A 21,270-nucleotide genomic window follows, 5' to 3' on the forward strand; every position below is an offset into this window, starting at 1 on the left:
TCATCCAAAATAAATTGCTTGCATTAAACAACCACATTACTGCAACTTAAAAAATAAAAGATATGAACAGCCAGCCTACCTTTTCTTACACAGACTTCAAATAAGATTAAACTAAAATTATCACTGTGGAATAGGATTAATCAAAAGCAAAAAAATGCAGTAATGTTTTTTGGTTCTCTAAAATACCTTTGTAATAGAATAACCAGTTGTCACCTGAGGAATTTATAGTCAAAACTAGTGTATTACCAGAAGAATGTGGGAATCTGTACTGTAAAATTTCTGATGCTTTCTTGCTCTTTATTAAAAAGAAAAAATCCGCATGATATTTTAAGATATGTTGAATTATGCATGTAGACATATTAAACAATGAAGACTGTTGGCTTTTCACCATTCCATTTGGATAATTACTGTTGATTTACTTTTTATAAAAAATAGCAGTGTCTTTGCAGCCAAGAGCTGTATTTTCTAAATTATTATTTTTTCCTTGAGTTTCTGTCCTGTTTAAAATCCTGTATCATTGCCAATGTATTCCAGGTTCTGCACCTCAAGCAAAAATGAAGCTGAGATTTCTGTGTATTAAAAGGGGGTTTTATATAGCATTTCTTTAATAAGGAACGAGTGTGTAATGACACATTACATTAATTTGGCATAATTGTATTTGGCATTAATTTGGCATAATTGCATTACTCCATGGTGATGCACCTGGAAATCATAAAGAAAATTTTATAACTCTGGAAATTAGGAAGTTGTTGCCTTTGATAGAACTTACACTAGAACCAGAAAAAAAAGTTAAGCTGTCCAAAAATAAATTTGAACTTTTTGATACATGACAACAATATCATGCAAGACAACAAACAAGTATGTGAAGTGAAAGCTTCCAAGGGAAAAATACCTTCATTCATATTCTTTTAATTGTAGGTGTTTTAAGGCCTGAACTTTTTGAAGAAGTCTTGCCATGATGAGTTAATTGACAGTATAGAAATGTAATCAAAATCCTTATTAAACAGTTGACAGCATTGGGGTTTTTTATATTTTATAATTAAAATAGGGATATAAATATAGTAGAGAAGTTTATTAATTTGTGTGACTTAATTTCTTCTGGATTGTGAATGCATTGTGCCATTGATGAAGAGACATATTAACTTGCACTGTATAGGTCAGTTTGTTTTGGGCTGATATTTTTCTCTTATCTTACTGTAATCCCATTATCTCATTTTTTTTGTCCTACAGACAATGAAGAACTGAGTACAATATTGTAAAAAAAGTGTTCTTTGTAAGAACTTGATTTTAATGCAATTTTTGTAAGATGGTGGACAGAAGCTGAGAAAGTATTTTATTTTTCTTTTTCCACAAAATCTAATGTGTTACAATTTAGGCTGTTACATCAACTGGGGACTAAGTTGATGGTCTTGTGTAGTATGTACCTGATCTCTCTTTTCTCTGCTGCTCTGAACTGGATAATGAACAAGTTATTCTTCATCTCCATAATTACCAAATATGCCAGGAGTTAATGCCTAGCAATAAGTACCCATATTTCATTCAATGTTCATGTGCCAGCTTTTAAACTCAGAAATGCCAGATACCTTAATGTTTTGGGATCTTGCTACTGTTTTTTTTCAGATGTCAGTTAAAGATGAAAATGAAGCATGGTGGGTTTGTCTGTCTTGCTCTTCATTGGTGCAATGGTTCATTCAATAGACAGTCTCTAGACATGAGAATGCTCTTTTATTTGGGCTTTGTATTCCATTTTTCTTTTCTTAATTTAAAATATTTAGCATGAAATTATATTATTTTGCTTTGAATTTTTTGACTGATTTCAGGGTAAAAGACAATGTAGGGCATTTCTGAATAAAGAATATTTTTGATTTTAAATAAATGTAAAAATGCTTGAGACTCAGCTAAATAATGCTGCATTGTCTTGACACATTACTTGGTTTATTTTCATAGCCATTATATTGCTTTGTTCAAATTTAGTGAAAAATAGTGAAGAATAAGTGCAGACTGAGGCATAAGGTCTATTACATGATCATCTGAATTTTAACAGTAGTTTTAGAGCAGGAAGGGATAACTAGTGGGAGAACATTATGAAAGCTTTCCAATGAGCTGACAAATTATGTTTTCGCAAAAGTGTAAGAATAAACTTACGCTTTTTATCCAGATGCACTTGTGTTGTCATTACCATCCTTCTTGAAAATATTTATTGTGCTTAGAATATAAAACAACATTATAAAAAGTGACTGGAAATCCACAAGCTTGTATGTCTTTCTGTGTAATGGGTAGTGTTTGTGTGTTGACATTAAGGGCTTCATTATGCTAGATAATAAAATTCAAAGTCACTTGGTGTCCAACTGGTTTGCTTTATACGAGGTAGAGTTTAATCCTTTGGGTTTGTCTGATTTCTAGGCAGAAAGTAATTTAGAAAAAATTGGGCTTGCATGGCAGATCTGAAGAGTTTGGAAGAAGTCTGACATGAATGTTTTGGATGATAATTTTCTGGTGGCATGAGAAGGGCATGGGCAATGTTTTATCTGTCCTTCAAAAAAAGCAGACTAGAGGTAGCCCTTGGATGAAGTTTGGCAGTATGGGAACAAGCAATCCTGGGATTCTTCTGTGCAACCTCTAAAATTTTGTTACAGATTTTATGGAGAGAAAAATCCATAGTCCATGTGTATGGTGCCATTCTATAATTCTGTGCCTAGAAAGAGGAAGAATCTGTACAGAAATGTTGCAGCATTGCTTATCAAGATTCATCATATATAAATAGTTTGAGATTTGAAAATATACTGAATGAGGATTTTCTTTCTCTTCCACCATCATATCCTTTCTATATGTTCCCTGTCTAAGAGTTTTGCTTAGCAAAGATTAGTCAAGCCTATTTCTTTTTGGCAGCATAGTGGAACTTCAATTTGTCTTCTATTTTTCTCCTTTATTCCCTTTTGACTGGTCCATATTCTAATTGGGAAATAATAATTCTTCCTGCTATTCACTGATTTTTTCATACTTCCCCTTGAGCCAACTACTAATTCTGGGAGCTGCACAATTTTTCAGATGTGCAGTTTTTAAATTTTTACTCAGATTAGATCTAACAAAGACTGGCCTATTTTCCATAGGTCCACGCTGACCTACCTTAAGAATGTTTTAAATCATTTTTTCTTCCTTTTGTTTAACCTGTCATGAATCACCTGGTAAAGTTTATGAGATACTTGGATCTTTTAATTTGACATCTTACCCAGTTTAAAAAATTGAACTCATTGATTTCTTCACTGGCCCTGTATTTTCTGTTTTACCTATGTATTTTTTTAATAACTTCCAGGTGTGATTTTATGTCTCAAATTTACTCCCTAATTACCTGTTTTATAATGACTGTGTCCCTCATTTTTCATTTTAATTCATCTAGTGATCCTATCCAGCCATTGACCCTCATTGCACTATTTTCTGAGTAGATACAGATCTGAGATAAGATGTTTCTTCAGGAATGCATTTTTACTTTAAGTTAAAAAAGAAAGGGTGAAGGGATGAAGCTATGGGCACTGGTACTTCTTTATCCCTGCTTAAATCTATCTCCTTTAGGTCTTCATTAGATGCCAAATGATTTGATGCTTTAGAACTTTTGTAGTTCTTGTAAGTGATTATTTAATTATAATTTATTTATTTTATCAGACATGCATCTATCTGCTGAAGGTCACAACACCTGTCACCCTAAACTCCTATGGAGGGTGTTTGGGACACATTTTAATTCAAATTATATTATAATGTGCAGGGGGGTTGTAATTTGTCTTCCACTGTCCACCTCTCATTTCTATCACTGATGCCACTAAAACAAGTTTAGACCCAGCTAAACCAAATAAATCCTGCTGTCTGATAAAGAGTGAAATGAGGAATGTGGTGCCTGAAGGAATATTTCAGCTTGTCATTCCTTTCCAAGGAAAAATGTCTCCTTGCTTTACTACTACTCCGAGGACAGAGAAGATTACAGAATGCCCAAGATTAATATCTCTTCTGGTGCATCATTCAACTGTTTCCTTTAACTTAGGAATGAAAAATTTGTTGATGGTATTTCATCCTTGCACTGCTTTTATTTTTTACTGTGCAGCGTCTCTGCATGACTTCATGCAGCTCAGGGCAGCAGCTACATATGGGGCTGCAGATGGGTGGCAGGGGGGTTGATGCATTTTAGGTGTGCTTTAGGTATAATTTTCAGATGAAAGAAGAGTTTTGGAAGAGAAGGTTTTAAAAATCTCAATTAGAAAAATATGTATCTGTTTACAGAAAAATAAAGATCCTTCAAAGTGCTTTTATATTAAAGCAGCTGCCTTTTGTAAGTAATCAAAAGAGAATTGACTCAAGGGTTTCAATTGTGTACCTTTTTGGAAAACAATACAATGATGTTATTGTATTAGATATGGTGAAGTACTGTTGAAAGTGGACTTCTGATCTTCTACCCAGCAAACTGAAGGATGAAAACATCAGAAGACATATCTGGAAGGAATAATGTTTCATCCAGTATGAGTCAAATAATCCTTGAGGTGGAGTATCTGAGAGAAAATTACAAGTACAACACTACTTCAGTGCCCTTATATTTGTGGAAACATCTCCATGTGCAGTCGGGGAAGAACAGGTCTGTGCTCCTTGGGAAGTGTTTGGGGTGGTTTTGTTTTATTTGTACACATACTTTCCTTTGTTTTAATGCAGCATCTAAACTTTACATCCAGTTATTTACCTTCCACCCCTAGACAGTTCTTCTCCAGGCCATGCCCCATCCCTGTTGTGATCCCACCTCTCATGGCTTGCCAGAGACCACCATGTAACCACCATGAAGGGAGGTCACCATCTGCTTTCACTAAGCCTTTCTTGATAGAGGGAAATAAAGTGTGTTCTTCAGAGTCTTTTTAAAACCACATGAGTAGAAATCTCAAAAATATGACTGAGCTCAAGAAGCATTTGGACAACACTCTCAGGTACATTGTGTGAATCTGGGGCTGCAGCAGGCCAGGAGCTGGATTTGATAATAATATTTGATAATAATTTGATGCATCCTTTATTGCCAAGCAGTTAAAAAACTGTATAATTAATTTGTTCTAATACAGCACATAAATTCAGTGTATTAAAAATATTAACTCTGAAAGAATGACACTTAGTAAAAATGGAAATAAATTATAAAATAATCTCAAGTTTCAGGCTTTTTCTTGAGCCTTCTCTGACCCAAGCAGTGACTCTTGATCCCATGGCATGCGGTTTGCTTGCCTCCATGCTCCAGGGATGGTCAGTGGTACCTTGTGTAAGGGGATTGCTTCACTGGTCAGGTTCTCAACTGACAGCTCTTCACCTGGTCCATCAGCCCCTGGTCCCAGGATTTTGTGGTGTTTGGGAGTGAAATTATAACCCCTATGATAATGTAGTGAAAAATGAACCTGGGTGTCTCACAGTCATGACAGTGCAAGCTGCTAACATGCATTTTCATAACAGGGACTCTTACTGAATTTAGGTTTTCCAGATTTTGGAGTTTAACTGGATTTTGCTGTACATCCCTTCCTATACAAACTGAGGAATATTTAATACATCTGTGTATTCCCCCACCTCTTTCTTTCTCTCTAATTAACTTTGGTCCAGTGATTTTAAACTAATTAGATAATCCAAGTTGGTGGTAGGAAGCAGGGAGACGTTTCTAATGTATTGGACTCAGTGAAGGTACAAATTGGATATTTTTCTGGCAGAAACTGCTTTCCTGCTTTTTCATGTGCTGATAGAGGATTTAGTTTCTCTCGTCTGCCCAGTGCTTCCAGGTAAATGAGTTAAAAACATCTTAACTGGGTTAGCCTTTGTAGGAGCAATGTGTATTCTGCCAGGTATCTCAACAGCTGGTAATATTAAATTTCTTTCTATATGGGGTGAAATGTGACCCCGTGATAAAACCAATGGCATACTTAGAATGAGCATTGGGATTTCACTCCACTGACCATTTTAGGATTCAAGCTGGTTGTTATGTTCCCAAAGCAGTGTATTTCCATTCCTGGCATTTTCTTTGCTTATGCATCTCACATGTTTACTTAAAAGGTAAAGAAAAGCTACTGACTCAATATGTTATAATAAAAAGTGAGGAAAATTATCCTTGTTATCTGCCTACCTTGTAATAATTTTTGCCCTGTTTTGCTTGTTTCTCAGCTACAGATTAAACTGGTGTCCTCTTTGTGCCTCCTAGAGAAGTAGGGGGACTAAACAAGCAGTAGTCTTTTCCAGCTGAACATGACCTAAGAGGTGAAAGGAGTGTGGAGGAGTGGTGGAGAAGGATGATGAAAGATGTCCATGGGATACTCCTCAAGGAAGCAGAGCATTATGAAATGAATGCATGCCTGTTGCCTGCTATATGAGAATGATTACAGCTATGTGAGGAGTCAGTAGGAGAGATTGAGTCAAATATGATTAGTGTGGCAAAAGGGGAGAAATTGGTTTAGATAAAACCAACTGAGAACATTATGAAAGAAGTCAAGATTGCAATTGGAAAAAAAAAAAAAAGCTTCATAAAGCATATAAACAGAGCAAGACTGTGCCTCTAGGCATGTGCTTGTATTTAGTGGAAGTATTTAGCTCCAGTGCCTTGGGCAGTGCTAAGGGAAGAGTTGTGCCTTGGAACTAATCTGTTCTTTCCCTGCTCATCACCCTTTGAATCTCAAGGGAAGGGGCTGCACTTCCCCAGAGAGAGGAATGGTGCAGACTTTGCTCCCTGGCTCGATGCTTCTGCTCGGTGTTTCCCAGCTTCCGAAGCTGGCTGTAGTGACAAGGGAAGGAGCCCTGAGCTCGCTGGCTCTTCAGAGCACATGGTAGTCAAGCTACAGGGTGAAGAAGGGAGAAGAAAGGTGGATGCAAGAGCCAAAAAATGTATTCAAGGATCATTGTGTTATGCATCTGTGCAACTGCAAATTGTTTTGTGCACTGAGCGAGTAACGCAAGACGTAGAGAGGTGACAAGGGAAATTTGGTATCAGAATAAGTTTGCATTGTTCAAATGGAGAAAATGTGTTATGTTTTATGACTCTGTGTGCAGCAAGGCACATGAAGTAAATATGCCAGTAAATTGAGGAGCACTTTTGTCCTTAAAAGAGAGTAAATATTAATGAAGATACACGTGGTGTGCACACAGATGCACATGCAGAAGAAAATATAAGAGGAAGTAGAGCAGTTATGAAAAGCAAACTCTGGAAGAATTCGATGGCTGCCTTCCCAGAGGTTTATGGTGGGGGGAAGGTGGAGGAAAATGCAATGGTAGCAACAACAAAAGAAAATCATAACAGGGTTTTATAAACTCCTGAGGAACTGGGAGACGAGACTGAAGGGAACTGAGCAGCATCCTCTTCTTAACAGATAAAAGGGAATGTGCTGTAAAAAGCAATGTTAAAGTTTGATCTCTTTGTTGGTGACATTTTTGTGATCGATTTAGGGCAGTCCCCATGCACAAGCTATAACAGGCCATGCTAGGTCTAACTACAGCACCTTGCCACAGCTCTAGAAAGACAGGCCCTGAGGACTGGCAGAAAGGGAACAATTTTTACTGTGGTAAAGACAGCTCAAAACTTAGTAATAGGGCTCAGGGCTAGATGTCATGGACAGAAAATATTTCATGCTTATAGACAAATGCCTAACGCACAAGCCTTTAACAAAGGGTGGTACCATAGAGACCAGATCTGGGTAGGAGACATTTTAAGTTAATTTAAATCCAATGCTGCCAAACACAAACTCATGTCTAGCTTTTGTGTGAATAAAAGTTCTCAACACTGAAGTGAAACTCATTCAGAGCAAGGCTGAAGCTTTCCACTGTGCCTCACTCCCCTTAATTCCACCCTCAAATAGGGTTCAGCCCATAGTTCACATGGCTCTTGTCACCTTCAGGGCTGGTAGCAGAGGAGCCTTTGCTCATCCTGTTGAAGGAGAAGCAGAGATCTTGGAAGGACTGTCCTGCCCTGCTCTCCCTGGAGGCAGGCTGTTGGGAGCCTTAGAAGGATGCAGCCAAAAGAAAGCCATCCCCAGCTCTGCTGGCAGGCACTGGCCAGGGCACAGAGAAATGGCAGCAGAGAAACACAAGCAAGGACTCTGGTAATAAGGTACTCAGTTACACAGTACCTTTGTGTATATATTGGAAAAAGAGGAGTCTAGAGCAACATAATGCTAAAAAGAAGAGAGTGTGCAGACATGTTAATTTGAATTATTTCTCCTTCAATTTTATTCTGTCTATATTTTTCAGTTGCTGTGTGAGTGATGCAGTATTTAGACACTCAGATGCCTTCCTGTTTTATACTTGAAATTGAATGTCTTCTGTAAGATTTATGCTAAACCTCTTACAGTTTTTAGGGAAAAAAGCAGCATATTTCTTAGGTCCCTCTATAAACAAAATGTTGAAGGACTTTTTTTTTAAGTTTTTGATTTGGGGCAGTAGAAGTAGATTTTTTTAAAATGTGATTAAGAATAAATATCTGTCAGATAGAAGGACAAATATCTGTCAGATCTCTCAGGAATAGGTGTCTAAGAATAAAATTTATTCTTTCCCAGACAAAACCAGGACAGCAGGACTTGTATAAAAGCTTTTATACGATTCCTATTCTGCCTCAACATTTCATAGGTAAAAATTTTCCTTCTCCACTTTGAGTTCAGGAAACTTCTTTTTATATCTGAATGGAAGTTACCATAAAATAGCAAGATTCCAGGAAGTTTAATTAGAAGACAAAATAATTAAACTTGTAATAAAATCAGAGGTCCTAGCTCTAAAACAACAAAATTGGGGGGGGAGGGAAGGGGAAGTGTTACAAGCACACAGGTAAAATGAAGCTTGGTGGGAAAACAAATTGCTTTATATGATGTGTATTTCTAATACTTCATGTATACATTACATGTGTGTGTATATATATATTTGTGTGTGTCCTTTTTCTCCTTTTTACTTGCAGCTTGATATGGTGTTCTTCATATGATCATAAAATGGGTGGAGAATTTAAAATAATTTTGCAAATGTATTATTTGGTAGAAAAAGAGGTAAATAAATCATGTTTACATATTTTGGCAGGATAAGTCCTGTAAACTTGTAGACTTCAAAATGTTTGTATTAATGACACAGTAGATCACAAAGACCAATTTAAAAAAACATTGTTTGCTGCCTACTTGGATTTCAAATATGCCTGCATGTCTGTCTGCTCTGACAGAGCTGGTAAAAGGAAAGAATTGCCTTGTTGTGACTTAAGCAAACAAGCTAATTTTCTCAACTTTCTCTTAAATATTTACTTTTAGGGAACAGTATGGGGGGATAAAAAAAGTGTATCCTCCCAAATATTTGTCTTCAGGACTCCAAATCCACTGTGTATAACCCAGCAGCAGAGTTAACACTGTCGCAATCTAAGTTGACAGTCAGTAAATATTTACCATCTAAACCACCCTATGCTGTTTCTTTGTGCTGTCAGTTCTGTGGAGCTAATTTTGAGTTGGTGAGATGCTGATGTGGACAGGAAGGTTTCTGGGCACATGCTGCACTCCAGTGCCTGCTGCCTGAGCACACACCTGCCCAGAGCTGCAGGAGCCTGCCCGCTGGAGAAAGCACGACCTCCAGTTGTGCTGTGCAGGTCAGCAGCCCCAGAGTTAGGCAGTGGTGTTTGCTGGTGATCACACTGCAGAAATGAAAACCTGACCCTACTAAAGTTAGCAGTAGGAGTTCTGGCACCTTAAGAAGGATTAGAATTTCTGTTTATCTTCAGTAATAGTGTTGTGAAGCCATAGTCCTCATGTGTAAGTATTGTCCTTCAAAGTGAACTTTTAAACCCAGTATATTGTTGTTTTGGAACAAAGTATAATCCTCTTATTTAAGTTAAAAATTAGAACAACAACTTTAAAAACCTAGGCATGTTTAAATTTATTATTTTTCGGGGGTTGGTGATAAATAGAAGACTAAAATGTGTTAAGATATGACCTTAAAAATAAAATTAGCAAATTTAACTAACACCAGTATATTTATTGACCTACTAATTTATTTTAATAATGCCTAAGACAGTCTCAAGTTAACTAAAACTTGATAACATGTTTATAAAACCTGAACCTAGGTTGTTTTGAATTTAGATTTATCTTTGTAAGTCATTGCAGTCAGGTTTTTAAGGATATTGAAGCACCTAAAGATTCAGGTGGGCTTCAGTAGAATCACAGAATATATCACAGTAAATAACTTCTGTTACTGGGCACTTTTTTTTTTTTTTTTTTTTTTTTGCCAGTATTATAAATAACTAGGCCCTTATGAACACATGTATCATTTCCGAATGTCTTTAGAGAAGTGAAGCTGTCAAGTTCTGGCTCTGTGCTTCAGAAAATGGGTGGGAGGGTTAATACATTGAGGAAATAAAAATAGCTCTGTGAAGTATAATGGAGTGATGGGTGATAAAATCAGCCTGCTGACCTGTTGCTTGGGGTAAAGCTTGCTAGCAAAGGCAGTGAAACAGCAGCACATAGTATTCCAAATAGGCTCTGGCATCCTCCTGGACTGGTTCTTGGGGTGTGAAACTCTGCAAGTGGCTGGATGACTGGAAACCTGGAGGCTGCTACTGTGCTAGTAGTGCTTTCCTGTGGCTAAAGCAGCAGAAAGCTCAGTGTATGCTAGGTCCCTTTACACTAATCTTACAACCAGACTTTAGGCTAGCAGGATTGGTTTACTTCATCCTGTCAAGGAAAGAATTTATTTCTAAACAAATTTGCAGTGCTGGAGGAGGGAGTGCAAAAGGTAAAGGTTAATGTGTGACTTTCGAGCCAAACTTGGTAAGAGTCTTCTCAGTTCCTTCTGTCTGGATTCACTGTCTCGAGTAAGAGATGTTTGTGCAAGACAAAAATGCACAGATTGCAAGAATTATCTGTTATCTAATGGCTTTTATAAGAGAAGGGATTAAGTAATTTAATAATCACATCTGGGAAAAAAAATAATTTTAAATGCTGGTTACTTCTTCCCTGAATTTTGCTGCTTTCCACTGTAACGGACGTGGTAAGGAAGCTGGGCTCAAGCCATTTTGGGTCTGACCATCAGTATACATTCTTTCTATTGTTTTTCTATCTTCCCTGGATAAAATGGACTCCTGCAACCTCCCATGGACACTCAAGGCTTCTTATAGCCTGACATAGGTCTTCTGATCCTTCTTCTGTCAGGACTTCACCTTTTTCTGTATCATACAGGATAGTTAAAAGAAGAGCAATTTTGTTTACTCCCCAAATCATCCCACATTTTGTATTCATCATATTCCTTAAAGTGAAGGGGAGTACACAAATTACCATTTTTATTCTTTTTCTGTCTTCTTTCTTGCAACTCAGGAAGATGACACATTTTTTTATTGTGAAAATCACATATATTCATTGAATAATTTTTAAATCTTTAGCTCACTAGCTACAGAATATCTGTTGTGCTGAAACTATCTCATGAAAGCCTGACATGATACAGCTGGTGCTGATGCTGGGGCCAGTTCAATTGAATATATCCCTTGCATTCCCTGTTGGTATGAGGGGACCTAATTTATGGACTAGGTAGTGAAGTTATTGGGAAACAATACAATAGTAGGTGGAACAATGCATATATCACCCCTTAAATGGATTAAACCCACATGTGTGGCGAGGTGACTCCAAGTTTTGCAATAACAGTTTCTGCACTGAAAACACAGGAGTTCATTTCAGAATTGCACCGACTGTTAAACTTTAGTGTTTCTGTATGCTCTCACTCAGATTTTCCTGTATTGCTGCTGTGCCTAATTTCATTTTTCTTAGCAATGCAATTAATAGCAAGCTCTGAGAACTGCAAATTTAGAGAATGAATGATATCAAAGAGCTGGACTCCATCTAAATGTGGGTGTAGGTGCACTCCTTGATTGGAGTAACAGGCAGTTGCAACCTGCAAACAGATTCATTTATATTACTGTAGGAAAACAGGCAGAAGCACTACAGCCTTGTGTCAGAGAACAGTATTAAACCTGTGTAAGTCCTCTAATTTTCTTTCTGCTGGGAAAGCTCCATTTTCTCCTGCAAGATCTTTAAAGAAGCTGCTTGTTGCTGCTCTAAGTAGGTTAGCTCAGCCGGCTGTACTTCTGTCTGTATCATTTTCCTTAGCTATCACTTGCAGAGAGCTGAGAGAGATTTTTTTGGGACTTTCTAGTAGCTGTCACAGTAGCAATGCAGTTGTAGCTTGCCAGAAGATACGCAAGCATATGTACCCCACTCCTACCACAGCATATAACCCAAGACTGGTGAAAATTGGAGGAGGAAAGATTTAAGTCATGGTTTGTTTTTCTTTCTTTTTTTTTTTTTTTTCTTCCTGTGTGCATGTGTAATTTAATTTCTAAGACCCTGCTATTAGAAGAAATTTATAAGTCAATTTACCTGGATGTGTAACTATATGGCTTAACATTATAAAATATTAAGGATTTAGATAGCTGGAGTCTTGGTATTTCAGGAGTTTTTTATGCAGCAATATTTCACAATTGTATTTTCCCTTTTGGCTGTAAAAGTAATGTCTGCCCTCATAATGGTCTTCGGGTCATAAATCAAATTAAAGAAAAAACATGCACTTTGTGTTGCAGGTTTTTGTTTCCAGACTTTATGTTTAAAAATCCCTGAGTTAGGAGACACAGATGGGGAAAGAAGAGAATAAAAAACAAAAAACAGGAAATAATAGAATCGGCAAATATTGCTTTTTCTGTCTTTTGCTTAGTGATTAATGGGATAGGCATATAGAGTTCAAGTATGTAACTCCAGGCAACTTAGTTTTTGGTGTAATACTTATTATTCATATTTTTTAATGCTAATTTTTTTTGAGTGGGAAATTGGAGAAGCTGGCCTTGTGAGGTCCCTTCCAAATGGAGTTGCCCCGTGATTCTGTGGCATGTGTAAGTTGGTAGGCTGCTGTTGGAGCATGAACACTGCTGCCTCAGAGCTCAGCAGGAGCTTTTGCTGCTCATTGTGTAACATGAAAATGGCATATGGCCACGTGGTTTGGGGCAGCTGGTACTAGAAACACCATTCAAGCTGGACTCTAAGCCTTGCTGCTAATCTTAAAGGCAAGCAAAAGGAAATGGTGCAGTCACTGACTTCACCAAGTGTATTGTGAACTGAGTAATGGGTAAAAAGTGATTCTAAGTTGACAGAGAAGATTAATGTTACTGGTGCTCCTTATTCTGGTTTTCTGGGATAGAGGGGGCTCTTGTCAAAGATTTAGGTTTGACTTGGTTCTGGTTTTCTTTTTTTTCATTTGCAACCAAGAAATTTCTTCCTTTGACTCCTGTCCTTTTGCAACTTTACACATTTGTAGCTTCTTGTGTGGAAAGCAGTCATGTCCTTGGAATTTCTGGAAGACATGTATGTTAACCAGTAGAGAATGCAGGAAAAAAGATTTTGAAAATAATTCCCACTCAAATGTCTAGATCAACAGTCATGGGAATCTGCCTCTGTCACTTATGGATGGATGTTTTGCCCACCTTGTTCTAAGCTCCCCTGTGGTTTGGCCTGGGATGAGTTGAAGGGACAAATGCTCTGAGATCATTTGTCTCCAGATTTGTATTGGATCTGCACAGTTTCTTTTCAGATCTTCAATAAGTTACATTAGTTAGTTTTCAAGGCACCTCATATTCTGTTGATGCATATAGTTAAGTAGTGCACTTGTCCCTTCAGTATGTAAGCTCTAAAATAGATTTGAAACATGAGACTTTGGTTCCACTTTATTGGCTCACACTTCATGCAGTCACTAAGGCTAAGGACAAAGTATTAACACCCCACCCCTGAATTATTCTTTCTCATTTCTTAAGGTTTTACACATGCCTTGGTTTGTGACATAATTCTGCAACAGAACATGTCAAGTGTTGGTAATTTCCTAAGAATGAAATTGCTTCAGATTTTCGTGTTGTTTAGACTGCTTTAAATAACCTCCTGTCTCGATGCAGGCTTCTTACCACTGGTGAAAGTGTCTGACTACTACATAACATGTCCTTTACTTACAATATTTCTCAGTATGTTGCCATATAAACCATAATTTTCTCTATGGAAAAATACAAATGAACTCAAAGAATAAAAAATCCCAGCCTTGTAGCAAGACAGCAGTAGAAACACAGGCTTTTCTGCATAAGTTTTGAGAATGTAAGCAGGTTGCACAGCACACATTTTTTCTGGTCCTCTTCTGAAGTTCTTTGTAAGTTTTGCCTGGGAGTGAAATATAGAAAAATGCTTAGTGTTATCCTTTTAATAGCAGGATGGCTATTTTATAATATATTCCCAGTTTGGGGAATTTTGGTTTAAAAGCAAGTGGAATATTGAGCTTTTGGAGTATTTTTAATCTAGAAAGTAGAAAAAAAAATCTTTAACTACAATCATGTTCTTATGTATAGTATTTGAAAATAGATTTAAGCCTAGCAGACTGATTACGTTGGTAATTAAGATTTTTGAATGGGAAATGCTGCTTATGGAAAGCAAACTCAGCCAGTGGTCAGTGGCTGAATCTCACTTGAAGGTCATCAAATGTGTTTTGTAAGGAGATAACCCTTTAGCTCTCAGAACTTCTGTAATGACTGTGCGATGATACTTCAGATTGCTGCATTGCTGTGTAGGGAAAATATTTAAAATATACTTTTCTTTCACCTCCAAAAATAAGAGGATAGTATTGGTTTAATTTCATATACAAATTATGTTTAAGATATGTAATTTATTATGTAATTTATTGACCATTTCATTTTATTTCCTAAGAATTTGAAAAGTGGGAGATTAAGTCATAGTAGAAATGTAAAGGACTGGTAAATATGAGGGTGTTCTCACTCTTCTCTTTTCTCTGCAGTATTCTTCTCTTAATTAATAGCCAGCTAGATCTTTTGTTCTACTATATTGCTGATGAAGCTCATCTTAAGATGTAGAAAGAGCTCCTACCAAAACCAAGCAGTAGGAAGTATCCAGGTTTACAAAAGCAATTTTGTTTCCTTTTTGGCAATTCACTTCATCCTTCTAGTGCAAGGTGACTCCTACAGACTAAAATGTCACCTTCCAGCTACAGTATGCCATGAAGAATTTCCAGGTGACCACAGGCCTGAAACATGGGTGAAACATTCTATTTACAGAAGTAGAAATAATTTGCCAAGGAATGCTTAAAATATTTCTGAGCTGCTTTTTCTAGTGTATAATTGTCCATTTTGCTCACAGGAGCCAGATTGTATTCTTATAAAGGTATTGAAAAAAATTCAAAATTTGCTATGCAGAAAAATGAGATTCTCTTTAGCTTTTCCAAATGCTGTGTGCATAATTGCATTTTAATAACTATATAAACCTCAAATTTTTAGGCATAAAATGGACAGTTGTGTAAGAGGTGATAAGAAATTATATACTATACTGTTATTTTTATTTAAAATATGATGCCACTTTACAGCATTGTGTTTGCAGTGCTCTACTCTCTACTACCATAAACTCTCATTATTAGTAGCAATGCAGTCAGTGTGATAGACTGCATTTCTATCAGAGGCTTTATGGGACATTGTTTTCATCACACAGAAATAGCAAAATTCCTGAACTCCTACCTGAAACAGCAGTGAGTCATGGTTGCATGTTACTGCAAAACTATTAAGAGGACAAATATTCATTGAGAGCAGAAGTAACAACACTTTAAAACAGAAAAACAAACAAACCCTAAAAATCATATGTGAGATAAAATTCAGCATCTGATAATAGTTGTGATTTTGTCAGGGATTGCATTTTATTAAAAATTAATTTTGTGCCTCGTCTAGGAGTATGCTGAGTATCATATGGTAAGATTTCCCGCATGTACTAGGCTGAGAGAGAAAAAGAAATTAAAAAAGTTTTTCAGAAGATTTAGAAATAAATATCAATACTCCATTTACTAAATGAGAAAGAGACAAATATGCTTCATATGCTTTCATTAGTTTGTTTTGTTGAATTTTCTTTTTTTTTCTCCTGAAATACTGAGTAAGCCTGAGAAAGGAGAAAGCCTAAGGTCAAAATCCCTATTAAAACAGAGAAAAACATCTCTCACACATCAGCTTTTAGAGACTTTCACTTTCTAGAGCACATCAGCATGAAGCTAAAGCATCCTATAGAACAGAATGTCAAAGAGCCTTTCACAGGCATCCAAGTCCCAAGCATTACTTGCTACTTTGCTGCTTTGGGTAATTTTTGGCTTTAGCAACGGAGGTGAAAGCAATTCCTTCAGGACTCAGATCTCTAACGGGATCAGTGTGCTTTAAATGAAAAGTCCTGTCAGTCTAAAAGAAAACATAATGAAGACTTTTGTTTTCTATGAAATGGGGTCACATCTTTAATAATAATGGATGTAAAACAGAGTGAGAAGAGGCAGGCAAATGAAAAATGAGACCTGTATCTGATATTTTAAAAAGTCCACAAAACCAACCAATCAAATAAAACCCAGAACAAAGCAAACAACAGACATGAAAGTGCATTAACTGGGCAGCAATGACTGTAGAGAATCAGAGTACATGCACATTTTTTGCTAAAAGAAAAAACTCAACTTACATGAAATAGGGCAGTGCATGAAACAGCTCTGTCAGTGATAAAGAGTTTATAACTTTTTGTGGAATCAGAGACAAGAAAGGAAGCATTCTGGGGCAGGCAAGGTACCTCAAGGAATGATAAAACCTTTGCCCTGTCCCTTTTCAAAGGCGTGTGGAGGCTGTTAGTGCCTGGAAGTGTCCAGCACTGCCTCACAAGGTTTGTTTCATAGCTTGTCCCAGTGTCCTGCCTGAACCTTTGATAGTTATGGGTCCACAGAGGACACCAGTGGCTCTTTGAGCAGCCAACACTCAACTCTGAGGAGCTTTCTAATTGAACAAACATGTTCCATAGGTACTCCACTGTGCTGTTCAGTTACTTGTGTCTTTTCGCATATAAGAGAAGAGAGAGGAAAGCAAAAATGAAATTTTGGAAGATACTTGGTGAAAATTGTTCTACACATAGATCATTAGAACAAAGTTTGTTTGGAGGTAACATCATGTGGCTGTAGTTTCAGACTGAGAGGAGCCATTCCTTATACAGTGAGGTGTGCACATTTTGAAAAGCCAGTGGTGTTGTTCTTCATCGTTCTGCACTGCCTGTGATACAGACAGGAGTCTGGAATTGATGCTGAAGTGTTTTGAGCCCTAAGCATCTCACAAAGTCCAGGAACAGACTGCCATGTGGAACTGCCCTCTTTTTTCCCTGATGAAGTGATGGGCATCTGCTGCTGTATTTCCTGCTTGTGTGGCAGGAGAGCTGTCACAGATGTTCCCCATGGCAGCCATGGAATCCTCAGTAAAAGGGATCTCTTGCCTTTCAGATCAGCTACACAGCACGGACCCTTGTTGTCTCATGACTGGCAGAAGGAGCAGTGACTTCTAGAGGAGGAATTCATAATTCATTGGAGTGTCTTCTCAATCTAGGCATAGGCTGCTGTTTAGAAAAAGTGTTTTAGGCACTGAGGAGATGGAAGCTAATGAAATGTATGACAAAGACAGTCTGATAGGGTTGTCTAGAAATGTAGCTTCTCTACAATTGTGAATTGGCATAGAGGAGTTCAGTATGAATTTTTGAGTTGTACTTGAGGTTTTTTCTAGTCCCCCAAAGGATTTAAAGGTTGAGTGAAGCCTTTAGCATCATTGTCTGTTTGGAGTAAGAATGACTGGTACTTGGTGAAATTATGAATAATTCAGTGTATCTGTGGTGGAAAGTGGGGACAGGAGAAAAAGAAGTTTGGAATTTTTTTGCTTCACCTAGAGTTTGGGGAGTAGTTAATGCCTAACAAAGAAAAACTTCGAGCTGGAGACAATTTCTGATCAACTGGTGCAAGGCAACCTGGTTTATCCAGGAAAATAGGAATTTAGGAAAATAGGAAAAGAGAAAACAACTAACACAAAATAGAAGAAAGGTGTATGCCTTTATTTTCTGAATAACATTTGTATTTTCCTGATGATGCATGGTGCAGGGAGAAAATTTCAGGCAAACCTGAAGAATACAGTAACCTTATTCCACCTTTGACCAGAGCACGGCTGTGTTGCAAAATTATTGAGAATGACAGGTATCAAAGGGTAAAAATATTCTTCTAGCATTTGTTCTTATGATTAAATAAGAAAAACAGTCTTGGACAACAATTCTACCTTTAGTGATTGGTTAATAACAAACTTGAAACTCTAAACTCATTTGTGGGATGATACTCATCAAATTTCTTTTAACTAACACACACAAATTCAAAAATAGCACACATTTAGATGAGGACTAAAACCCTTCTGCTTTCTTACCCATCAAAAGATTTGAAAGCATGTGGGTTGTAGAAGATGAAGGATATCTGAAGTCATTAGGGTTCCCTTCTGTACTAAAATGATTTAGTAATAAGAGACTCAGTATGAATTAAGCTTTTTACTACAGTAGGTGTCTGGGGCAGTTAATTTTCTTATTTAGTGTTTCTGGTAGGACAACTTCTCTGGAGATTTATAGGACTCATCTCCACAAAGACAAGAAGTCTTTCAATGTCCTTGATCTTGCATCCAGAAACTATTGTCCATCATGTCTGTGTGCCCCTCAGGGGATTTTCAGTAGCAGGGTATGATGATTGTTTTTGATAGTATCTCTACAGATTCTTTAAAACTTTAATTTCTCATTTTTTCAAGTTAAAGTTGTAGGATGGAGGTAAAAGTATTGCAGTAGCCTTCTGGGACAGGAGAGGGTGAGAACTGGGTTGAGAAAAAAGGGTTTCATTCCTGAGGCAGTGGAAGATTAAATATCATAGAAAGATGGTTACTGAACTCGTGTCACAGTAGTCTTTCCTATTTGCAGATAGACATGGTCTGCAGATACTTCAGGTGTGGTGTTCTTACTTTTAAAAATGAATAATACAAAATGTTTTATCTCTGGTGCTCCTCTCGGTACCTCCTTGGGTTTGTTGTGGCTAGAATTGTCTCTGGGCTGTGGAGCTGTGTGTCCTTCATAAGCAACTCTGGGTGTGCCGTGTGGCTTTTGTTCAGGATGTCTTTTATGATGGGTGGGAGCGGGACTGACCTATGTATTGGCATGTGGGAAGAGGAGAACTGGCTTTTGTACCACTGGAGAGTTGAAATTAAGCCAGGCTACATGGCAAGACTCAAAATTTGGAAGTTTTTTCTTCATATATATGTAAAGGAAGCCAGCATATTGACACTGTTACTCCATTCTCAGTGCTGAGTCTCTTGTGTTATGTGGTCAGCCTTGTGTGAGTCACTGATGCCCCTACAGACAGTGCTTTGAGGAAAAAATAGTTCCTGTATATGAGAAAGTATTATGAGAAACATCAAGATGTTGAACAAGATGATTCCAGGACACTGAATATCCAAATGGGAAATACAAGACTATAATGTGAAGCCCCATAATAAATATTTGTTCTTCCCCGAAGTGAAATGCCCAACTCGCTTATAATTTCTGGCATTTATCCCCTCTTTGCTATCTTTTGCCCCTCATAGTGGCCACTGACGAGAATTCTTGCAGACAAGCAGAATTACACTGAATAAGTGAAGGGAGGTGTAGAAAAATTTTAGTTCACTTGCTTCTTTTTCCGGACTGTACAGGCAGCTGGGAAGCCTAGTCACCTCTGAGAGTAAAGACATTGCTTTATTGTTATGACATGAGTGTTTATTATTGACTTGCACAATAGCTATAGGAAAAATGATGTATTTTTTCCCTGTGGAGCTACTGTTAATTTGCACATATCTAATGTAGGTGCATACAGTGTCTCAAGTGCTAATTTGTATCCTACTGATTATAAGAAAGTCTGGAGGAGTAGATCAGATGTAGACATGTTTACAGTTAAGTAGGACACTTATTACCCATCATATATGATATTGTTCTGACACCATTAATGTTTTAAGGGATCAAAGAATGCTTTCAAGGGAATTAGATTTACCTTAAAATCCACTAATGCTATAATCCATACAAAGATGAGTCCTTAATTTGAATGCAGAGAGTTACAATACTGATCATCATCACTGTCCTATGCTTCTACAAATTATCTGATAGTTTGATGTACTTTACTTGGGAATTTAAATGTCACTGTATCCATTTAACAGATGGCGAAACTATAGCGCAGGGTTTGTGAAACACATCTAATTAAAATGAAAACTGTTAAATGGATGGGTATCCATTTATACAGTATTGATAAAAAAGGTTACGTTCTAGTGTATTTAGTTAACTGCAGTGGCTAGGATTCCAGATACTCTGAAGTATTATTTGAAGTCTGTAGATGTGGTTAAGCTGACATTCTCACATTGGAGAATGGCTCCTATCTAAAAGAAGGGACCCCTTCTTTGTCTCTCAAGCATATGGAGAAAAAAGAAAGTTTATGCTCAGCTTAACAAGAAACTGCACAAGAGAATGTTGAAAGTATTTTGGATTTTTTCCTTGTATGACTGTTTTCTAATAAATTACTTGGATTAGAAAAAGACTTGTTGCATTTATCTGGGGTAGTGTAGTGTATCTGACATTTGTGTTTGATTAGCCTTGAAGAACTAATTTTTTTAAGAGTCCTAGCATTTTCAATATTAGATTTAAGCCATGCCTTATGGCGTTGCCCTGTCTCTTCCTGGCAAGTACCAGTATGTGAATATGATAACACAAATGTTTTTCTACTCCTTGAAGACAGAGTACTTAATGCAATTGATAAACTACATGATACCTAGCATTCCATTGTAATGCTCTACTTTACATGTAAATTGTATTTTGAAACACCATATTTTTTCTCAATTGTGATTAATCCTTGAAATGAAGGGGGAGGGTTGAGCAGCTAGTTTGTTTTTAATGATACATTCCTCCTTTGGGAAAGATCAACTATGCATATTGAATTTAGCAATTTACAATCAGTTGTTGAGTTGTCCATGGAGACCAATTCTGTTCCTTCAGGAGAGTTTGTCAGGTTACACTGTGCTCTGTTTCTCTGAAGAAAAGGAGTTCTTATGTCTCTATCTGTGAAAGAGGTAGTAAATTCCTTGCTACGATTTGAACTTAAATAAATCTAGCACATAAAACTAAGCTATAATATATTTGATGGGTGGCAAAAAGACAGAATCAGGGAAGACAGCTAATTCAAAACATGCTCTTATTTTGTGTGCTTTTGGTTTTCATGTCAAAATTTCAGATTGTAAGTGTTTGGTACTCATTCCTATTTGCCTGTCACATGCCCTTTGCTGGCCTTTAGCTTTTTTGGTTGCCCTGTCTCTTCCTGCTCTTTCCCTTTTTCAGATTGTACATAGATATTAATGGCTTGACTAATTTT

At 37.1% G+C, this 21,270-nt stretch overlaps 1 protein-coding gene across 5 annotated transcripts in view; it reads left to right on the top strand.

Annotated features, from left to right (window-relative positions):
* Positions 1-21,270, top strand: part of FRMPD4 (FERM and PDZ domain containing 4) — a 292,904-nt gene that overhangs the window by 160,304 nt on the left and 111,330 nt on the right. The window lies entirely within an intron of this gene.

This window comes from Lonchura striata, chromosome 2, assembly GCF_046129695.1.
Source record: "Lonchura striata isolate bLonStr1 chromosome 2, bLonStr1.mat, whole genome shotgun sequence".
Taxonomy (NCBI): domain Eukaryota; kingdom Metazoa; phylum Chordata; class Aves; order Passeriformes; family Estrildidae; genus Lonchura; species Lonchura striata.